Source organism: Sciurus carolinensis, chromosome 4 (genome assembly GCF_902686445.1).
Source record: "Sciurus carolinensis chromosome 4, mSciCar1.2, whole genome shotgun sequence".
NCBI lineage: Eukaryota > Metazoa > Chordata > Mammalia > Rodentia > Sciuridae > Sciurus > Sciurus carolinensis.
In genome coordinates this window covers 40355516-40379619 of record NC_062216.1, presented here as the reverse complement: position 1 = coordinate 40379619, position 24104 = coordinate 40355516, and the positions used below count along the sequence as shown (strand labels likewise).

Sequence of the window (24104 nt, the reverse complement as noted above, 5' to 3'; positions counted from 1 at the left end):
TCTTTTTAGTTTTCAAAGAAACCAGGTTATTTATAATTCCTGCTCCTCATCCCATGGTTACTGATTCAGCTGACTACCTCCTGTAGCATCCTTTATACATTTCTCTGAATGAAAGTTTTTTAAAGGAAGAGACTTAGGGGCAATTAGACTAGAAAGGTTGGAGTTATTATTAAGACACATAAGTAGGAACTTGACTGTCATGGTAAGAGTGCCTGAGAAGTAAAAGAAAATGAAATATGTAATAGGTTTTGTAACAGTAAATGAGATGATAACCTAAAATTGTTTAGTCAGTCAACAAGTTTTATATTAGCCTCTACTCTATTACTATGGGGACCTCTTACTCCAAAAAGTTTAACAGCTAAAGTGAGACCTTAGAGAAAATCTTGTGATATGTGTATTATTGACTCTGGCATCTGTAGATTTCTACCTCTCCCGATATCCACCTGCTCTATTCTACTTTCAACTTGACCACAATCGTTCAGCTATAGCCTGATTCTTAGCAGACAACTCTCAAGATTTGTGACAAATCACTCAAGAAACTGTGATGTCACTTCTGAATTAAATAATTGACAATACTTTTAAATTTTTGATGTATTTCTTATACCATATTTGATCTGAATGAAATCATTTCTGATTAAGCTAATCAAAGAACTCCTTGTGTATGTGTGTGTGTGTGTGTGTGTGTTACTGGAATTCGAGTCCAGGGCCTTGAACATACTAGGCAAGCACTCTGCTATGTACTACATTCTGAGCCCTAAAAAACTCTTAAAAATGTGTTAAACATATTTAAATGTAGATTTTCCTATGGGGGTTTTTGGGAAGATTATTGTGTGTGTTCTTTATTCTCTCTCCCTTTTTTTTTTTTTTTCTTTTTAAGAATAGCAGTGTTATAGGATTTATAGAAGACAACTGTATTCTCATCTGCTTCTGTATGCTGTTCATTTTGGTGCATTTGAGTCAAGTAAATGAAGGAAATTCAGCTTCACAGAGATAAATAGTTTTAAAAGGGAGGAATATTTAATACAATTGTGGATATTCTCTGAATCTATACCAATCTAGATTTTTTTAATGCTATCTATATTAGATATCCCAAAATTGTGTGGATAAACATTTTGTGCTTTGTTATAGTAAATCCATCTGCATATTTTGCACATTGAATGGACTTTTTCTCATAAATAATTTTGCAATATGATGCATTGAAAATATTGGTTCATTGATTTATATAGATCTTCCAAATATGGACACAATTTTGTTAGACAATCTTAAAAAAAAAATCCCATTCATGAATGGCATCATTAATCTCATCAAAACATCTCAATGCATGGGCAAGCTATCAAGATCATAGTGGTGGATTCAAGTTTTCCAAAATTCTAATTTTTTTATGAAAACGAATCTTTCCTCATTGACCACAAAGAGTCAGCAGATTAGTTGGAGGTGACAGACTCACTTCACTTGTTTTTAAGAGCATGTCCATGTGTTTTTGAGATACACCAACATCTGAATAACCATGTCTTACATCTTAGAACTCTTTCTTTTTTCCTCCATTTTTGACCATGATATTCCTTTTATTGAAAAGCAACATAAAATAGACGTAGACATAAGAGAAAGATAATATTTTTACATTATTGCTTTCCTTATGAGGATTTTTATGCTTTGTGCTGGAATTTACTTGCTATATATACTCTCACTTTACCTGAAAATTTTACATTGGATTTCTACATTATTACTAGTGTTTAATTTAGAAGAGCTTAATAAACTGCTAATCTGAAGTCAGTGATACTCTCTTTGCTTTTAGCCGTTTCTCTGAACGTGCTTACTTCATGTACAATGTGGAAATCTGATTCAGGTCTCTCCTCCACTCAGTTCACAGTTGTTTTTGTACCTCTTCTGCAAGTTCATAGAAAACTTGAAGATGGATGACAGATGAAAAGTAACCTTCTCATCAGAAGAATCTTGCTCTCTGTTTTCTGTGAGTCCTTGACAAGAGGCTGTTGCTGCTGTTTGCTTATGACTATCTGTAGCACAACTTTTGAAAAAAGTTGATCACAGCAAATTTGGAAATAAATGGAAAACAGGAACAGCAGGATTTGGAGAGGGAGAGGAGGAATCCTTCAGATTCTTTAGGTCCTTGACTCACTTGTTCATCTTTTAATGGATTATCTATATAACATGAATAATCTTTTGAGCTAGACAGATAAGAGGAACTACTGCTACTTAAGCCTGGTGTTCCTGGTTCACAAGGAGACACAGAGTGTATCTGCTTGTTATTTGTTAAATTATCTTTAAGATTGAAGGGACTAACTTGCATTTGCTTTGTAGAAAAGAAAGATAATACTCCTCTGGAAGCATGTAATGGACAAATTAAACTTCCTTTCCCTTGAAAATTTTCTCTAAATTTTCCAGAAAGGATTTATTCCTGAATGTCTACTGAAAGCTGCTTGAAGACTTCTTGGTCCACACCCTCAGGAAGTAAACAGAGTGGGAACTCATTCATGTTTTTTCTTTAGAAAAACCTGTAGTAACTATTGGAGACTCTCCAGTTCTTGTACTTTTAATTCTTCCACTTGGTAGAAAAATCCCAGTTTGTTTCTTTGTCTTTGGAAAAATCTTCCATATGACTGTCTTTTATTTTAAAACTGTGCTTGGCAGAGCATAATGTTGTTGATAATGATGATGTGAAATAGTAATCCATGGGCCCTTTCATAGTGGAATTTAGCGCTTTAAGGTTGCAGAAGCACACACTTAAAAGGGTAGTAAGGTGAAAGGCCATTTTCACATTCATCATATTTTGAAAAAGTTTCATAAGTATAGCAACCATTGGGGTCATCACATCATAATTTCCTGTCCCTAACTTCTGAATTATAGGGCACTGACGACTACCACAACAGTCTCGGATGAATACCGACAGATTACTAATCATATTGTATGGGATTTCCTTCCATCTTGGGATACTTTCTTCGAAAGGCTAGCAAGTACTTCTTCAATCTTGTTTTTTTTTTCAACTTTAACTTCTGATGAACAGTTTTTAAGTGAATCTTCTTCACTAAAGGACTGAGGAAGTCCTGAAAGTGTCACAGGAGAGTTATCCTCTCCATAACTGAGCTTCCAGATATGCTGAGCAACTGAAATTCCTAATTCCTTTTCTAGTATTTTAGATGGAAAGGTCTGGAGATCATGCACACTATTGATTCCCAGTGCTTCAAGACGTTTGGCAGTTTTATAACCAATACGAGCCATGTCCTTTATTTTGTTCAAAGTATAAATGAGATCTTGACAATTTTCAGGTAACAAGACTGTTTGTTGATTTGGTTTAAAAAGCACTAGAAACTAATTTTGCCAATAGTTTATTACATGCCACTCCAGCGCAGCCAGTGATTATACACAATTACACTTGTCTTCCCGAATCTCCGCTGCAAACAGATCCAACTAGTAGTTTGATAACATGATGTCATGCAGGCTTATAGACTGATTATTGTATACATGACCTGACATAGTCACTGCAGAAAGTGCATCGTTTCGAAGTTGCTGGAATTTCTTCTCGACCATTTCTGTTACTACCACAAAATTTTCATCAAATCCAAGTCTTTCAACAACTGGACTAAATTCTTCCAACAATTCTGTTACATTATAAGACATCTCTTCTTCGTAATTGACCAAGTCTTCTCCATTAACCAATCCCAGTTGTGGACATTTTTCTTTTGCATCTCTGACACTGATAAGTTTCCTAACTCCAAGTTTCCTGGCTTTCTAGTTGCAAGTAACCACCAAATATTTCTGCTGAACACCTAAAGTTTTGCCCTTTAATTCTGGGTTTGAGATAATTTCTATTGGTGCATAAAAGCAATCCAGATTCACATGTATTATGACTCTGGATGAAGAATTTCATGTTGGCACCACCTGATCATGAACTGCTTCTTATTTATACCTGGCAGAGTTCCCCGTTAAGGATTGCTTTCCAGGCCATGGCATGACTGGGAGGTGGTAGAAATTTTATGTGGTAGGGACAAAGTGGGAGGTCTTCTGGTTATTGGGAGCATGTCCTTAAGGGGAAATTAGGACACTGACCTCTTCCTCTTTTTTGATTCTCAACAAGAATGAATAGAGCACTCTGTTCTACCATGTACTTCCCACCATAATGTGTGCCTCACCTCAGGTCCAAAAGCAATAGGCTCAACTGACTATAGACTGAAACCTCCAAAATGGAGCCAATATTTTTTTTTAAGCTGATTGTCTCAAGTATTTTGTTACAGTAATAGAATATTCACTAACAGAGAAGTTGAGGCAGTTTGATCACTCATGTATATATCATTCCATCTATTTGCACTATTATTTTGACCTATTTTGAGATGGAAAAACACTACTTGTTATTTCTCCCTTTAGGGCATGGATGGTGCATTCTGTATCTGGTACTAGCTAGAGTTTATTAAAATACATAGGGTAAAATATGGAATGAATTTTGATTTGATCATCATAGCGAGGGTACAGTTTTTCATTATCAGTTTTGATTCAAGAACACATTGACAAAGGTCACAATATTTAAATAACCAAAGGATAATGAAAGTCAACTAATGAAACAAATGTTCTTTTTTGTATCATCTACAGGAAAGCATATTAATAAATAAATGGGAAAATATAATTTTTTTCCTATGGGCTATTAGTAAGACTGTACTTATATCTTAATTTCAGACTACTCATTAACAGAATTCATTTATTCACCTGGGGTGTACTTGTTGTATTCCTACTGCGTACCAGGCTCTCTCTCTTGCTGCTTGAGAACCAAACAAGGTTACTGAACTCATGAAGCATATAGAAGTGAATAAAAATTTGTGCCCTTGTGGAACTTCTCGTGGAACTCATATTCTAGAGAAAATAGATAAGAACCAAATAAATAAGTAAATATACTGTGATTTAGATGGTTATGACAGCTTTGGAGAAAAGTAAAGCAGAAAAGGGGATTACAGAGTGATGACTGAGGAAGGGGGTTAAGTCAATTTTTTCAGATAAGACCTTGCTTAAAAGGTTTCAGTTGAGCAAAGACTTGATGAAGGTTTTTAGTGAGGCAGCCACTTGGTGAATATCTGGAGAAGTCCTTGCAAGCAGAAATAACAGGGAACAGAGAGTGCAAAGGCCATGAGGTGGGAGCACACCCTGTGAGAGAGGACAAATTAGTCTGGAGGGGAATAAAAATGCAAACTGTGGAGAGTGGATTTGGGATGGGAAGATATGTCTAGGCAGAGCTTGGGAAGATAGATCTAGGTTGAGCATGAGAAGCATGTAAGACATTTAAATAGAGTTAATGAGTAGGCAGTTAAAAATGAGGTATTACATCATCATATTCAGAAAACATTTTAAAAATGAAACTAGATGAGATCAACAAAGAGTGAGAGTAGATCAAGAAGAGAATGCCTAAAGATGGCAACCTGGGGCAGAGAAACAAGTGAAGGAGACAGAAGAATTGGCTTGTACGTAGGAGCTAACCCACAGAATTATTCTAGAAGTTGTCAAGGGAACAAAGGTTTTCAAAGAGAAGAATAAACTGTTTCAGAATTTAGAGGATAATATAAACTTGAAATATAATATAACTGTTTCAGAGTTTAGAAAATAATGCAAACTTTTTGGATCAGCTTATGAAGAGTGGCACAATTACTAAGAACATTCTGGAAGTATTGAATTTTAAAGGATTTAGGACAACGTATTAGACAGAATGTTGGAAATGTTAAGCTCGGTATCATAATGTGACAGTGTACATCCAAACTTATGCATAGTGTGAGAGAAAGGCTTGAGATCGAAGAAAATAATTCTCACTGTATTTTGCTAATTAATGACCATTTTCTGTTGATACAAAGGAGTTATAGGTTTTGTGTTTTCTTGTGTTCAATTTGGGCAGTTTCTTATCAAAACTTTTAAATTGTCATCAATCAATAACAATAGAAGCAATAAAAATCCAGAGTGGCTGGGCTTTCCATTGCTCTCATTTCTGTGAATATGAACTAATTATCTCATGCTGGCTTGTGATTAGGGAGTACTTTGGTCTGTCTCATTTATTCAGCAGTACGTACTGAGAGCTGCTCTGTGCTAAGCACTTTTTGGTAATGTGAAATACTGTAAAAAAGACAACAGGAAAAAATAAAAACATACCTTCTAATAAAGAAGATTTCAATAAAAGGTAGAAAATAAACAAAGACGTGAATAGATAAGGAATGACAGATAGTGACCAGAAAGGAACGAGAATGATGTCAGCAGGGGCAAAGTCACAGCTTATGATCTAGTGAGTGGGAAAGAGGGAAACGAGGGGGTCACACTTGGGGAGCGAATGAACGGTGAGCAACGCAAAGCGTGGTGGAGGAGCCATTAGGAAGAGGACGGCCAGGGTGAGAGGGCTGGTGAGTGGGGAGAGCAGGGATAGGTTATAATACCGGAGCCTGGACCATCACCAAGTCTGCAGGACCTGGTTCCCCATGCAAAGAAAGTTACATTTTACTTCAGATATGTTGAGATTTCCAAAGAAAGTGTGAGGCCAAAGTGAGACATAATTAATGTCTTTAACATTCAAACTACTCTTGAGGAGGAGACTATGAGAGATCACAGTAGAAGAGAAAAAAACAATCAACATTTTGAATTGACATGGTAGCCATTGATGTGTGATGACAGATCAGAGTCTAGTTTTACTTTTCTTTTCTTTTCTTTCTTTCTTTCTTCCTTCCTTCCTTTCTTTCTTTCTTTCTTCCTTCCTTCCTTTCTTTCTTTCTTTCTTGTACTGGGGATTGAACCCAGGGGCACTTACCTACTGAGCCACATCCCCAATCCTTTTTATTTTTCATTTTGAGACAGGGTCTTACTAAGTTTCTCAGGTCCTTGCGAAGTTGCTGAGGCTGGCTTTAACCTTGTAATTCTCCTGCCTCAGCCTCTCGAGTCTCTGGGATTACAGGCATGGTCCACCTTGTCTGGCAGAGTCTGGTTTTTCAAAAGCAGATTGGATGTGGATTGTAAAAGGAAAAGAAATTAAGGATGCCTTCAAGGGTTTTGACCTGCATAACAGGTGCCATTTATTTAACGAGGAACACAAGGACGGGGAGTGAGTTTGAGGATAAAGATTAAGGATTTATATTTTGGACACATTAATTGCACTGTAGGACAGAACAGCGCTTGCTCTCCATTGCTGACAGAATTCACAACTGTTGCTTCCATTTTTATAACTTTCTTATCACAATTGCTCTGCATGCTGTAGCTTTTGAAAAAATATAAGTGTACAAAAGTCTTATGTTCTGTTACAAACCCAAAATTTGTATATTAATTATTTCTTTAGGTTGACTTTCATGTTTATCTCAAAAACCATATGCTTGTAGGAAAAACATTTCTCTTGCTATTCGTTTTTATTATTCTCAATATCCAATACAATTGCTACTACTACTAAACATCCGCAAATTTTCATAGGCAAGCATTGAAGTACATTGGGAACTTCTGTTTATCAAAATGACATTAAGAAAGTGACATCAAAGTCATCAAGTAGGAGAAAATATTCATATATTTGCTATAAACACACACAAACACACACACACACACACACACACACACACACACACACACAATCTGATAAAGAACTCTTACCTATCACTTAAGAACATTCTGCACAGAAGTTTTCTCTCTCACTTTGGAAAACTATTTGAAAACATCTTTTAAAGCTGATTATATTCATATACAAAGAATGAGCAATTCTATTTCTAGTTATATACAGAAGAAATGGACACATTTGTTCTTTCAAAGACATAATAAGACTATTCCTTGTAGCACTATTCATAACTACCCAAATCCTAGAAAGTTCACAGATGCCATCAATAGTTAAAGAGTAAAAGGTAAAAGATTTATACGATCTGAAGAGAAGTGGGCTGGGGTTGTAGCTCAGTGGTGGAGTGATTGCCTAGCATGTGAGGCGCTGGGTTTGATCCTTAGCACCACATATAAATAAATGAATAAAATAAAGGTCTATTAACATCTTAAAAAATTTTTTTTAAAAATAGTAAAATAGTGTTGTTAGAGGTCAGAAAAATAGTTACCTTTTGAGGGAGGGTGGGTAAAGTCTGAAAGGAGGTTTAGTGCATTTAGTACATTCATAATGTATACATTTCTATACACAGTATAAAGTACATTTACAATGTATACATTCTTCTGTATCTAATAGTCCAATAAAGAATTTGCATTAAAATTTTGGTGAATGAATGAGTTCATACTCTATTTTAAGAATATGTTCCTTCTTGTTTATACCTGTTTTGTTTATATCTTCTTGTATATACTTTGTCTACTATTGTGTGTTAGACACTGCACTAGGTATTGGTTAATACAGAGGTAAACAAAAAGATATAATTAATCTCTTTGTGTAGTTATAATGTAGTCTATTTGCTTCAATAAAAAAAAATCATTTTCGTCATTTCTGTACAAGTCTGGACCATGATTCATTGATGGAATGTTCTCTGACCCATTTCTTTTAAATTTCTTTCCACTATTTCCTTGATCCAGGAGTCTCTCTATCTAGCTAATGCTTTATACATAAAAATTCCCCCTTAATCTCTGGAGGTTAAGGATGTCAAATTAATCAGTTTCTAAGATATTTAAATTTGACCATATTTAAACCCTGTGAAAGGATCACATTTTATGGAGACCACATTTCTTCTGAGCTTGTTTGTTAATGAGTGATTTGTAAAAGTGCACGGTCTACATTTTCTCCCTTTAAGACTTATGTGAGACATTATCAGTTCCCCATATTTCTTTTGGAAGGACACAAAAGGGACGTCATTATCTACTCCCCTATCTTTAAATGTGAGAAGCATGTGTCCAATTAAATCTGGGGCTTCTACTTCATTGTTCTATATGAATAATTAACCTTTCTAAGTGCTGACTTCAGGAAGGTTTTGAAGCCCCTCTTTCTTCCAAGGGAAAAATAAAATAAAGAGCAGCATGGGCGTTTTTTCAGAGTTTTCTTTATAATCATTTTGAAAGATATTTAATAGTGGAATATGAGTTTCAAAATCGCAAATGTTGACCCTAAAAATTGTTATTTTGTTTATTCTTTGGTGATAATGACTTTATTATTAATGCAAGCTTCTTGAAAGTAATAATGTTCTCTAATGCAATCGTTTAGAACAATATGGTCACCAATCTACCTTCATTAGTCACAGGGGAACACTATAAATCAATTTATATGATCTTTGCAGTTGAAACTTGCTGGATGCCAGCTGTGTTAATTTCTGTTAATTATCATCCTTTCAAATCTCATTCTTTCTGTAAGTAAGATGCGCACTTTAGGACTTTTTTATAGTTTGAATTGTCTGCTCATCCTCCTACAGATCTCCTCCAAGGTTTTTGCCCCTCTTAGTTGATTTATAATGTAACCTTGAAACAAGGAGAAGCATTAGTAGGCTGCTGTTTTAATAAATGGCTTGTCAGCTACTCTATAGCTACAGTTATTTTTTGGTTGCAGAAATTTCCAGATTGCAGGCCTCTGAAACCCTAATTATTCCCAAGATTTGGATTCTTCTATTCTTTTTTTTTTTTTTTAATTTTTTTTTCCCCCCTCTCCGGTGCTGGGGATTGAACCCAGGGTCTTGTGCTTGCAAGGCAAACACTCTACCAACTAAGCTATATCCCCAACCCTTGGATTTGGCTTCTTGCAAATGAATACTTGACTGCTAGGGAGAAAATAACCTTTATTTGTGTATATATTTTGATTTTGTCAAAATCAAATCATCTGTTGAGAAGCTGAAAATGTAATGAAAACCCTTTATGTTTAACTTTTTAAAACACCTTTCCCTCTCTGTGCTTACTCATTTTATATGATGGAGTTAAATTTTCTCAAGGAATAAGTGACATTTTGGATTTTGAGTTCTGTACAACTCTTCACTTTCCTGGTCAAATTTGATTAAACCTTGTTTTCACGGTGATTTTTTCCCCCAACAAGTACAATTGCCTTACAAAATAATTCTCATTATAAAATAAATTACCATGTTTCCTCTCCCTTTGGTTTCTGTTCTGCATTCTTGGTTTCCATCTCAATGGAATCACAGTGCATTGACCATACCCAGCGAGAACCTCAGATCCTGGCCATGGCCTGATCATGGTGCCTGAGTACTTTCTTACTCTCTTCTTTCCTCCTCATCTTCTTTATCAGTGGCTGCCATTTTTAGGCTTTCAAACCTTCTGACTTCCAAACTAATCTTTCTTCAAGTTTTTTTTTTTTTTCTGAATAGATATTTCTCCTATTTCTCATACAGTATCACACACACACTAATATTTGATATAAAATGCAAATATAAATGCATTCATCCTCTGGTGAAACTCACTGATTTTGTTTATAGACCACATTCACCAAAATGGCTTTATTGTCTAGACTAAAGGTAAAATAACCATCTATAATCCTCTTGAAAGCAAAGGTCATTGTTTTAGCAATAGTGTCCTAAAGCTATTGGAAAAAGTAATAGCAATAAAAAATAAAAATAATAACTTATTTTTTCTATCATTTACTATAACTTAAAAAGATTCATTTATTATGACCATACTAACAAAAGCAATATACACATTCAATGCAATCCCCATAAAAATGCCAATGGCATTCTTCACAAAACTAGAAAAAAAACAGTACTAAAAACTCATTTGGAAGAATAAAACATGCAGAATAACCAAAGCAATTCTAAGCAAAAACAAAAAAACAAAACAAAAAAACAAAAACCAAGAAAACAAAACAAAAAACAACAACAATGCTGGAGTCATCAAAATACAAAATTATACTACAGGACTAAAGTGACAAAACTGCATGGTACTGGCATAAAAATAGACACATAGACCAATGGTGCAGAACAGAGGACACAGAAACAAACCCACAATTAGTTATCCCATCCTTGACAAAGACTCCAAAAACACTGAAGAAAAGACAGCCTTTTAATTAAGAGCTGCTGGAAAACTGATTATCCTCATGTGAATGAATGGACTAGACCTGTATCGCTCACCCTGCACAAAAGTCAACATAAAATGAATCAAAGACCTGGGAATTAGACCAGAAATTATGCAACTCCTAGAGGAAAACACAGGTGAACACTCTGACATGGAGGCACAGATGGTGACTTTCCCAATAGACCACTAAAGCTCAGGAAATAATGCCAAGAGTTAATAAATTAGACGACGTCAAATTAAAAAGTTTCTGCACAACAAAGGCAACAATTAAGAATGTGAAGAAAGAACTTGCAGAATGGGAGGAAATCTTTGCTAGTTATTCTTCTGACAAAGGATTCATATCCAAAAATATATAAAGAACTAATAAAATCTTATCACCAAAACAGAAAATAATCCAATCAATAAATGGGTGCAAAAAAACCCACTAAACAGACATTTCTCAAAAGAAGAAATACAAATGGCCAACAAATATATGAAAAAAAAATGTTCAGCATCCCTAGTAATCAGGGGAATGCAAATCAAAATTGCTTTGAGATTTCATCTCATTTCAGCTGTAATGAGGGCCATTAAGAATATGAACAATACTAAGTGCTGGAGAGGATGTGGATTAACAGGAACACTTTTACACTGTTGGTAGGATTAAAAATTAGTACAACCACTATGGAAATCAGTATGGTGTTTCTTCAAAAGTTCAGTCATGGAAACATCGTAAGATCCATTTATACCATTCCCTAGTATTTATCCTAAAGAATTAATGTCACCATACTCTAGTGATACATGCATACCCAAGTTTATTAGCAGCACAATTCTCGATGGCTAAACTATGGAACCAGACTAGGTGTCTACCAGTGGATGAATGGACAAAGAAAAAATATATATATATATTCATTCCCCAGAGGGGTTTCATTCAGCCATAAATAAGGGGTTTCATTCAGCCATTTTTTCATTTGCAGGTGAATGAATGAAACTTGAGAATGTTATGTTAAGTGAAATAAGCCAAACTTGGAAGGTCAAGGATCATATGTTTTTCTCACATGCAGGTGCTAGAAAGGAAAAGGAAAGAAAAGAAATGTGTGTGTAGGAATCTTGTGAAAATTGAATGGAGTAGAGGAAGGGGCCAGGGGGAACAGGAGAGGAGGAAAGGAGGAAATACTGGAGAATGTAATTGGTCAAGTCATATTGTTATATTGTGAGCATGCACAAATATGTAACAAATTCCACAATTAGGTATGGCTATAATGCCATCAATTAAAATATGGAAACAAGATCCCTTTATCATCTGTCAACATTATTAAATTGAAATGCACTTGGAATTTTAAAGAGTCTTCTACTTGTATTCTAACAATGATATCCTTTAAATCTGCATCATGCTCTCTTGTCACTGGAGATCTTATCGGTAGTCTGCTTGTTTACCATATTGCAAACTATACATCTGATAAGGGGTTAATATCCAAAATATAGAAGAAACTCAATTCGACAGTAAGAAACAAACAAAAAAATCAATTAAAAATGGGCAAGGTATCTGAACAGGTATCTTTCAAAAGAAGAATTAGAAATGACTGACAGGTTTGAAAATTAAAACCACAATGAGATATCATCTCACACCTGTTAGCATAGTTATTATGAAAAAGATAAAAAAGGAATATCACTGAGAATATGTAGAAAAGAAAATCCCTGTGCACTGTTGCTGTGAGGGTAAATGAATACAGCTATTATATAAGATAGTAAAGTTTCCTCCAAAAATAAAAAATAGGGGTTGGGATTTAACTCAGTGGCAGAGCACTTGCCTAGCATGTGCAAGGCCCTGAGTTCAGTCCTCAGTCTTGAAAGAAATAAAATAAAATATAATAAAATAAAATAAAAATAGAACTATTATAGTATCCAACAATCCCACTTCCAGTGATTATCTAAAAAAAAATGAAATCAGCACGTGGAAAAACATCTGCACTCCCAATGACATTGCAACATAATTCACAATAGGCAAGATATAGAATCAACCTAAGCATTCGCCACAGAGTAAATGAATAAAGAAAACATGGTTCATATACACAGAGGAATAGGAGCCAGCCTTGAAAAAGAAGAAAATCATGTTGTTTGTGTCTACATGGAAGAACCTGGAGAACATTATAAGTAGACACAACAAGACGAACATGATCTCACTTGCATGTGAATCTAAAAAGGTTGAATTCATAGTTGAAATAGAGCAGAGAATGGAAAGTCCAAGGGGATGGGTAGAGGAGGGTTGCATTAGAGAGATGTTGGTCAAAAGGTCATAAAATTTTAGGTAGAAGGAGTAAGTTCAAGAGAGCTAACATGCAACATGGTGACTACAGTTCATCAAAATATATTGTATTTGTGAAAATTCCTGAGAGATTTTCAAAGTTCTCAACGCACACACACACACACACACAAACACACACAAGCCAAGCAAGTTAATGTGTATGTTGATTAGCTCGAGTTAGCCTTTCCACGTGTTTCAAAATAATATATACATGCTATTTCAAAATAACATGTGCATGATAACTACATACAATTTTTTTTTTCCTACTGAGGATTTGACCCAGGGCACTTATTCACTGAGCCACATTTCCAGCCCTTTTTATTTTCTATCTTGACACAGTCTTCCTAAATGGCTCAGGGCTTCGCCAAACTGCTGAGGATGACCTCAAATCTGTGATCTTCCTCCTTCAGCCTCTCAATCTGGGATCACAGGTTTGGGCCACCACACTCATCCCTATATACAATTTGTATGTGTCAATTAAATTAATTTATAAGACTTGCATCTTGTTATCTTGACATTTAAGATGCTTCTGGTTATAGTACTAAGCATATCTATGCTGTATTTCTGGTCCCTCTTATAAAGGATGCAACTGGTGACCTGAAGTATCCCCTAGTCCAGAGGTCTTCAAAGAGAAAAAGCATTTTTCTAAATCTAGAAGATATCTATCAATGGACCTGAATGACAGGAACAAAGACCATCTTTTTAAAAAAATTTTATTTTTACTTTTACACACTACATTTTGATTCATTGTACACAAATTGGGTACAACTTTTCATTTCTATGGTTGTACACAATGTAGATTCATGCCATTCATGTAATCATACATATATATATAGGATAATACTGTGTGTTTCATTCTACTGTTTTTCCATCACCACCCCTTTCACCCCTTTTCCTCTACACCATCCAAATTTCCTCCATTCTTGCCTCCTCCCCACCCCCGTTATTTATCATCATCCACTTGTCAAAGAAATCATCAGGCCTTTGGTTTTGGGGGATTGGCTTATTTCACTAAGCATGATATTCTCCGACTCTATTCATTTACCAACAAATGCCATAATTTTATTCTTCTTTATGACTGAGTAATATTCCATTGTGTATATATACTACAGTTTCTTTATCCATTCATCAATTGAAGGGCATCTCAGTTGGTTCCACAATCTAGCTATTGTGAATTGAGCTGCTATGAACATTGATGTGGCTGCATCACTGTAGTATGCTGATTTTAAGTCCTTTGGGTATAAACCCAGGAGTGGGATAACTGGGTCAAATGGTGGGTCCATTCCAAGTTTTCTGAGGAATCTCCATAGTGCTTTTCAGAGTGGCTGCACTAATTTGCAACTCCACCAGCAACGTATGAGTGTGCCTTTTTCCCCACATCCACACCAACACTTACTATTGCTTGTGTTCTTGATAATAGCCATTCTAATTGGAGTTATATGAAATCTTAGGGTGGTTTTGATTTGCATTTCTCTAATTACTAGAGACGATGAGCACTTTTTCATTTATTTGTTGATCACCTGTATATCTTCTTCTGTGTTTGTCCAGTTCCTTAGCCTATTTATTGATTGGGTTCTTTCTATTTTTGGTGTAAAGATTCTTTTAAGTTCCTTATAGATTTTGGAGATTAGTGCTCTGTAACAATGACCATCTTGAAAGTCTCCACAATACAGACTAGGACAAGAGAGCATTCGAGTCCCACCTTCACTGACTCTCAGAAGTGAACCAAAATTATTTTTGAACTAGACAAAATTCTTAAAATCATGAATATTTTTTGCATGTTATTTTTATTTTATCTAAATATATCTGGCAATAAAAGAGGGCTAACCTTTGTAAGAAAGTCTTTATGTGTGGAAAATACAGACCTATAGGGATGTCATAGCTTCTTTTCACTGACACAATCCTAGGACACGCCTAGGCTCTCACCAGCAATGGATGGGGGTTAGAATTTCTTCACATTCTGACCAACAACATTTTGCTTACAGCCATCCTGGTGAGTGTGAAGTGGTCTTTGATTGTGGCTTTGATTTTCACTTCCCTAATGACTCATAATGTTGAACATCTTTTTATGTGCCTATTGGCCATTTATACATCTTCTTTAGAGAAATGTCCATTCAAGCCCCATGAAAGTCTGTTTTTAAGTTGGAGTATTTGTCCTTTGATTGTTGTGCATCACTGACTTTAAGTTTAGTGCATCTGTCATTTTTCTGTTTTTACTGCTACTTGGAAATCCTTTTAGCTATGTCTAGTCGAGCATTTATTTAAACATCCATTAATCATTTATTGTGCTCTATGTCGGTGTTGGAAATAGGAAGTCCAGTAAGACTTGCCATCTCTCCTCCGGATTATTGCAGCAGCTGCCTGTTTGCACTCTCACCAATCCATCTTCAACCCTGCCTCCCAGATGACTCTTCTCAAAAGTGAATTTGATCGTGTCACTTACTTGCTTAATCCCTTTTATGCGCACTTTATTGACTATGAGACAAAGTTCTAACCCTTTAAGATGGCTCATAAAGCTTTCAAAATCTGCCCCTTGCCAATCTCTATAAAGTTCTCTCTCTTTTTTCCATCCTACACCCCAGATTGTGATAGCTTTTTTTTTTTTTAAGAAAGGGTGTGGCATTTAAAAAACTTTTTTATTTATTTATCTTTTTAATGTGGGACCAAGGATTGAACCCAGTGCCCCACACATGCCAGACAAGTGCTCTACCACTGAGCCACACCCCCAGCCCTTGTGATAGCTTTTGGGGTTTTCAGGTTAAATACCCTAGCAGATTCTTTTAACCCATCCAGGGAAATCCAGAAGAGAGTCCATAAAGATTGTTCTTGTACATTTCTTACATATATTTTGGAGATGTTGTTTTTACTAAAGCTCAAATGAAATGCGTCCCATAATATGTGTACATAAACTTTCATGATGGGATAGACATACTGCGTAACCTAGGGGAACCCATGAAACCCATGTCAGTCTCAGGAGCACATGAATCACAGCTGTTTTTTCTCTCTAAACCCTGGATCCTGAAATAGGTGGATCTTCCTTGAGTCTAAGATCTGAGAAAACAAACTGTATGGTGTGATTTTCTTACCTTTTATAGGGTCTTGAAATGTTCCAACCTCCTTTTGGTTTGATCCCTAAGTATGAAGGACAAGCTATGTTCTCTGGCTTGGGTCAGAGTGTTAAAGTGGAGCATGGCCTTTAAAGGACAGTGGAGGTGGCATCCAAAGTTAACGGGTGCCCTCCAAAGATACAGTCAGGATAACTGAACCAGTTCTGTGAAGAGAAGTTATTCTTCCCAAGTGGAGATTCTCCCTCCGCTAACTTTTAGAGATAGGTTTAATTTTCTTAAAGACAACTGCTGTTTCCTTAGATATTCCACCAAATGAATCAGTCTTGCGGGTCTTTGAACAGGTAATGTGCTACCCTAACGTATATGATCCTGAAAATAACTCTATCATACAAATTTGAAGTTACTGTTAGCCCTGCGTATCAATAGCTGTGAATATTCACCGTCAACTAACTCTGGATTGAAAATAATTTTTAGATAGGCACAGTGGCACGTGTCTATAATCCCAGCTACTCAGGAGGCTGAGGAAGGAGGATTGCAAATTTGAGGCCAGCCTCAGCCACTTAGGAAGAATCTCAGCAATAGTGTGAGACACTGTCTAAAAATAAAAAAATAAAAAGGACGAGGGATGCAGCAGTGGTAAAGCACTCCTAGTTTCAATTGCGAGCATTAAAAAAAATTGTTTTTAAATTGTACCTGCATTGACTTTTTTTCTTGTCACTTATCTGTTAGCAATATAGTATAACAACTATTTACAAAGCACTTACGTTGTAAAGTTTGTGCATAGTGCAAATGCTACTATTTTAGGCCTAATTATATTTCTGATCCACAGTTGGTTGGTGCAGAACCTGTTGATATAGAGGGCTAAACATAATGGAAAATTTCTTTTGACAATGGCCAAATTATGGAATCAGCCCAAATGCCCATCAACAGTTGAATGAAGGAGCAAGACTGCTAGGGAAGGAGAGAGATACGTTGGATTAGACAGAGGGGAGTGAAGGGAGAGGAGGGGACACAGGAATAGGAAGCATAACAGAATGAATCAGACATTACCACCCTATGTACATACATGATTACACGACTGGTGTGATTCTACATCATGTACAACCAGAAGAATGAGAAGTTATACTCCATTTATGTATGATGTGTCAAAATGCATTCTAAGAACAAATAAAAAATTATATAAAAAAGAAAATGTGGTATATATATATATATATATATATATATATATATATATACACACACACACACACAATGGAGTTTTACTCAGTGACAAAAAAGAATGAAATTTTGGGATTGGCTTATTTCACTTAGCATGATATTCTCCAATTCCATCCATTTATCTGCAAATGCCATAATATTATTCTTCTCTATGGTTGAATAATATTCCATTGTGTCTATATACCACAGCTTCTTTATCCATTCATCTGATGAAGGGCATCTAGGTTGGTTCCACAATCTTTCCCTGATAAGTGGATAATGATATATAATGGAGGAGGAGAATGGGGGGTGAGAGAAGAATGAAGGAACTTTAGATTACATAGAGGGGAATGAGAGGGAGGGGGTATGAAAAATGGTGGAATAAGACAGACATCATTACCCTATGTACATGTATGATTACATGAATGGCATGAATCTACATCGTGCACAACCATAGAAATGAAGTGATGTACCCCATTTGTGTACAATGAATCAAAATTCAGTCTGTAAAAAATTAAAAAGAAAATTTTAAAAAATGAATTTTTTTTTTTTTTTTTTTTTTTTTTTTTGTGGTGCTGAGGATTAAACCCAGGGCCTTGTGCTTGTAAGGCAAGCACTCTACCAACTGAGCTATCTCCTCAGCCCTAAAATAAATGAATTAAAAAAAAAAATGAAATTATGGCCTTTACTGGTAAATGGATGGAAGTGGCAAACTCCATGCTAAGAGGCATAAGTCAGTCTTAGAAAAATCAAGGGTCAAATGTTTTCTCTCCTATGTGGAAGCTAGACCAAATAAGGAAAGAGAGGGAAGATTGAATATCATAAAGATATGGGGAAAATCAGTGCAGTAGAAGAAAGAGATCAAAAGGGAGTGAGAGGGGATGAGAAAGGGGAGGAACTATGGAGTGAATTTAACAAAATCACATTAAGGGCATATGTAAGAATACCACGAGAATTTCACCTCTATGTCTAGGTAGGAAGAACCAATCAAAAACAAACAAATAAATGAGTGAAAAGATCAGTAGAGGAAGAATAGGGGGAGGAAGACAACAAAGAACAGGAACTGAAATCAAATTCCCTGCGCATATGTATAAATATAATGCTCTGATAAAAATAAATTTTAAAAAGTTCCTTTTGAATTTAGATGTAGTTTTATGGTAATATGTATGCGCATCTATTTACCCATATACTCATACAAATATAAAGTTAAGGACTATAAAACTCGCATAAAACTGAAGTGGGGTGTGTGTTTATGTTGCCTATTACCACGTTAACAAACTAACCCCATAATTTAAGTGACTTGAAACAACCGTCTTATTTTGTCCATTATTGTGAGGGTCAGTCATTTCAGAAGGCACCATTCAGGAAGCCAAGCATGTGGTGTCGTCTGGGGTGACTGGGGAATGGATGACCTTTCCAAAATGGCTCCCACACTCATGTCTGGCATCTCGCTACCTGTGGTGATCCCTCCCTCTCTCCCCACAACTCCCCGCCTGGCCCGCCTGATGTCTTATCCTACAGTGCCTCCCGCTATGGTTCGGATTTTGTTTAGGACGGTAGTCTTGGGTAGCCTTGCTTCTTAAACAGCAGTGGCCACCATGTCTCTTAAACGCTAGGCCTGACTAGCCAGGTGTGGAGGCACACACACCTGTAATTCCAACTTCTTGGGAGGCAGAGATAGGATTGCAAGGTCAAGGCCAGTCTAGGCAACTTAGCCAGACCCTGTCACAAACTAAAAAAAATAAAAATAAAAAGGGCCGAGGATGTAGTTCAGTGATAGAGCACCCCTGGTTCAATGCCTTGTATTGAAAAAAGAAAGCGAAGACCTAGAATTTAGAATTGACATAACTATTATAGCATTATTTACATCATTCTGCTCTGATCAAAGCAGTTACATACCAGACCATACTGCAAGGAAAGGAAAATAGACTCCAACATAGTTTTTTTTTTTTTTTCTTTTAATTGTAAATTGATAATTTATAACTGTAAAAATTTATGGGGTATGAAGTGATGTTGTGATTTATAAATACACTGTGGAATAATTAAATTCAGTGACTGGCATATCCTGAGACTTCAACTTGTAACAAGAGGAATATCAAAGAATTTGGAGTCACCTTTAATATGCCATAAATGTAATATCTATTAAGCATATACACTTGATAAACTCAAAGCTTTCCCACATATAAAAATACGACCATGCTGAGTCCTCAACAGTTTGAAACATACTGGTTTTCTTAGATCATAGGTTGCTGTTACACATATTGTGTGCAGTTTTTTATTTAGTGGTGACGGTAATCAAAATTTTCTCAATTTTTTATTTCCTTGATTTGTATATGTTTTATGACCAGCATTCTGAGTTGTAGGAGCATGTACTACATTTTTTATAACATAACAACTAAGATCTTAGAAGCATTAAGAATAGTTTATTAATGCCCAGGGTATCGTTGTAGCCTACTAATACCTTTGATTTACTAAAGTCGCAAAAGTTCCATTGGCTTGTTTTATGGCTATAACTTTTGCCATATGGTAAATCACAGCTTTCTACAGGTGTTCTACATGTCTGGTCCACTGACATCTAAGGAATTCAACTCGGGTCAGAGAGAATAAAAGCAAAAGACCTAATAAAAACCACATGTTAACCATTAATGTTCATTTACCAAATCTTGCTTAAACTCTTGTATTCTTAAAGCTAATTTCATCCAATTGCCTTTTAATTATAGTCTCTTGTTCAGAGTTGCAAATATAATGGCTTTTTAATATAACTTGCACTGTTCTGTGTCCAATGTAGGATGTAATCATGCAATTTATTCAGTCAAAGCCAGTGCATTAGGTAATTAAAACACAAGCACACACAGATTTCTGCACATGCTTATACCCAGAAGGAAAATAATAGAAAAATCTGACAAATCTGCTACCAGATAGAATGCTGAAAATCCTATGTGCACCTATCTACATTGGTGAAAAGCAGATGTCAGACATGATCGGAGGACCTGAGCACATAGGAGAAATAAGAGAAATTGATTTGAAGTAAGATATGCATGGTATGACATTTTAAACTAATTATAGTCTTTACTATTTCTCTTAGAGGAAGATTAAAAAAATGGTAACAAAATTTAAGATTATTTTCACTACTGATAAAAATGATCAAACAACATGTAACAAGAATTCTCTTTAAGAATGGTGACAACTGCTGTGGAAGAGATAGGTGCCTGTGTCACACACATATTCACAAACACACTTCTGTAGCGCTTTTCTTTTATTAAGCATGTATTGCTCTAATAAAGTTGTTCGATTTTCAGACATCAGATTTATATAGACTGTAATTCTTTTATTAGTCATTTTGAATTATGCATGATTTAATTTTGACAATATTACTGTTTTAAAAAAACAAATTAAACCAGACTTTTACACATTTAGTCAATCTATAAGTTATTAAGTGCCTACTAACTGTGGTCTATCTACTAATGATAATAAGAAATTGATGATCTGTACCTTATGGTTTTCAGTTCTTTTATCAATTGCATTTATTTACACTAATAATAATCTATTTGATTAAAAGAAATCAAGAACATGATCCTATTTATGAGTATTAAAATAAAATACTTAGGAATAAATTTGAGCAAAGTGATAGATCTATACACTGAAAACTGTAAACATTGCTGAAATTGAGAAAGATCATTGGAAAGGTATCCATGTTCATCAGATGAAAGAATTAATATTGCTGAAATGTCTGTCTGTATTACAAAAAGCAGTGGACAACTTCAATGCAATCACTATCAAAATTCCAGTTCACTTTTCACAGGAATAAAAAAAGCTCTAAAGTTTATATGAAACCTCCAAAGTCCCTGAATAGCCAAAGCAATTTTGAGGTGGGGGTGGGGAGGAGGCATCACACTTTCTGATTTCAAATTATATGAAAACTCTATGGTAATCAAAACAGCAGGGAACCGACTGGAAGCAGACAGATAGACCAATGCAAGAGAATTGAAAGACCAAAAGTAACCCAAGCATATTTGCCAATTTTGCCAATTTTTGACAAGGCCACTAGGAAGACACAGTGGGCAAAGGGTAATGGTGTTAGAAAAACTGGACATCCACATGCAAAAGGATGAAAATGGACCATTACCTTACATCATATACAACAATTAACTCAAAAATGTGTTAAAGTCCTCACTAAGTTGCTGAGGCTGGCTTTGAATTCGTGATCCTCCTGTTTCAGTTACTGGGATTACAGGCGTTTGCCACAGCACCTGGCCCATGTACCTTTTTCCTCTTATATTCTTAGCAGTTTGGTGTTTTTTTTCAAAGAAAGTTAAGGATAGGAGAGAGAGAGAGAAAGCAGAAAGAGAAAGAGAAAGAAAGGAAGGAAAGAAAGGAAGAAAGAAAGAAAGAAAAAAGAAAAAGAGGGGGGAGGTAGGGAGGGTGGGAAGGAGGGAGGAAGGAAGGAAGGAAGGAAGGAAGGAAGGAAGGAAAGAAGTAGAGAAAGAAGGACAGAAGAAAGATGGTTAGGCTATTCAAGTATCATCCTATTCCCAAATCAGGATTTAACTAAGCCCTGAAATCCAGATACACAAGTATTTTATTTTATTTTATTTTTTTGCGGTGCTGGGGATTGGACCCAGGGCCTTGTGCTTGCGAGGCAGGCACTCTACCAACTGAGCTATATCCCCAGCCCTACACAAGTATTTTAGACACTCCAGAAAGAGAAGTCTAAAAGTAAACCAGCCTCCACAGGGGGAGCTTGTCTTGATCCCTCCTGATGCCCTGGGTCTTAGTTCTCAAGAGCTTGCAGCGTGAAACATGCTTTTTGTTTAGCCTTCAGAAATGCATTGTACCAATGCAACTATGAAGTGGAAATCCAGAGGGCCCAGCCAAACACTGCTGCCAAGGCGAAAACGAGACAAACATATGCTTTGTCATCTTGATCAAACACCAAATCCCAATCCTAAATTCTATACTTGTTTTAGGGAACACTAAACTTGCAAGAGGATTATGTGCCCAATGTTCTTTTAATTTAGACTTAGGCTCCACATTCCTACAGAAGCGATAATAGAAATACCACACCAAATACATTATAAATAAAAAAATAAGATTCTATAGTACTCCACAGTAATGACTAGCTCATACTGAAGTCAAAATGTAAACCAATTTTTTTTTTTTTTTTTTTGATACTGGGGACTGAACCCAGGGCCATTTAACCACTGATTCACATTTCCCAGTTTTTTTTTTTTTTTTTTTTTTTTTTTTATTTGAGGACAGGGTCTCACTAAAATATTTAGGGCCTTGCTAAATTGCTGAGGTTAGTATCAAACTTGTGATCCTCCTACCTCAATCTCTGAAGTTGCTGAGATTACAGGTGTTCACCACTGAACCTGGCTTAATTTTCATTTTTACTTTTAAAAACTTGTTTTGGAATTTCTAAATAAGATTAGTTCTTTAAGTTGATTCATTTATTTACTGTGTTTTCTTTTTCCTGAAAGCTGTTAAATTTATGTACCTATTAGTATAATTTCCAGGTGTCTTAAATAATAAAAAGGGCATTTTAACTATGCCTGATTATATTATTAATGTGGGGAATTCCTTTAAAGTTTCATGGCCAGACTAGGGATGTAGCACAAAGTTTTAGGAGTGCCTTCCTAGTGTCACTGAATGTTTGTGTTCAAATCTCATGATTGGGGGAAAAAAAGAAAAAAATCTAGCATGATCTATGCAACTTGTTTCTTCTTAATGGACATTAAAGTTATGAATTCAGTTCTATTACAAACGATTGTTAATATCCTTGAACAAATACTTTCTTACATTAGTACAAATATTCCTATGGGTTTCTAGAAATAAAAATATTGGATCTTAAATATCGCACACATTCTGTGTTCCCCTCAGAATTAATGCTTTCAAATCCTAACCATCAATACCTTAGAATGTGAACTTATTTGGAGAAGGGGTCTTTACAAAGGTAAATCATGTTAAAATGAGATCATTAGACTGGATTCTAATCCAAGGTGACTGGTATCCTTGTAAGAGGAATTCTGAACACAGGCAGAGAGAAGAGGTGTGAGAAGACACAGGGAGGACACCAGGCTCACAGGCCGGCAGTCATCTATCTACACGCCAAGGAGAGACTGGAACAGACCCTTCCAGATCCAGTCCGCAAAAACAATCAGCTCTGCCAATCCCTTGATTTTGGACTGATAGCCTCCAAAACTGAGATAATGTAGTTCCATTGTTAAAGATACCCAGTTTGTGTCATTTTTATGACAACCCTAGGAAATCAACAGAGCACTCCGTCAAAAAAAACTTCCAAAATGGTTGTAACCATTTTATACCTTAGCTTACCATGTATGATGGTAACAATACCCCGTACTTCACCAATAGCGAATATCAGTCTTTGTAATGTTTTGCTTATTTTTAAGGACAAGTGCATCGTATCTCTTCGTAATGAAACTTCCTCTGACTTTTTGAATCCAGGTTTAGCATACTTGTGGGGTTTTACATTCTTTTATTTTGAAATAAATAAAATGGATTCAATTGGATTAACATTATCAAATAACCACTCACAACTAAAAATTTTCAATATAATTTGATACAATGACAACAAAAATCATAAACTATATTTAGCT

At 35.6% G+C, this 24104-nt stretch overlaps 1 pseudogene; it reads right to left on the bottom strand.

The window, feature by feature from the left end:
* Positions 1 to 1864: 1864 nt before the first annotated feature.
* LOC124983617 (DNA polymerase iota-like) lies at positions 1865 to 3873 on the bottom strand (annotated as a pseudogene).
* Positions 3874 to 24104: the final 20231 nt, after the last annotated feature.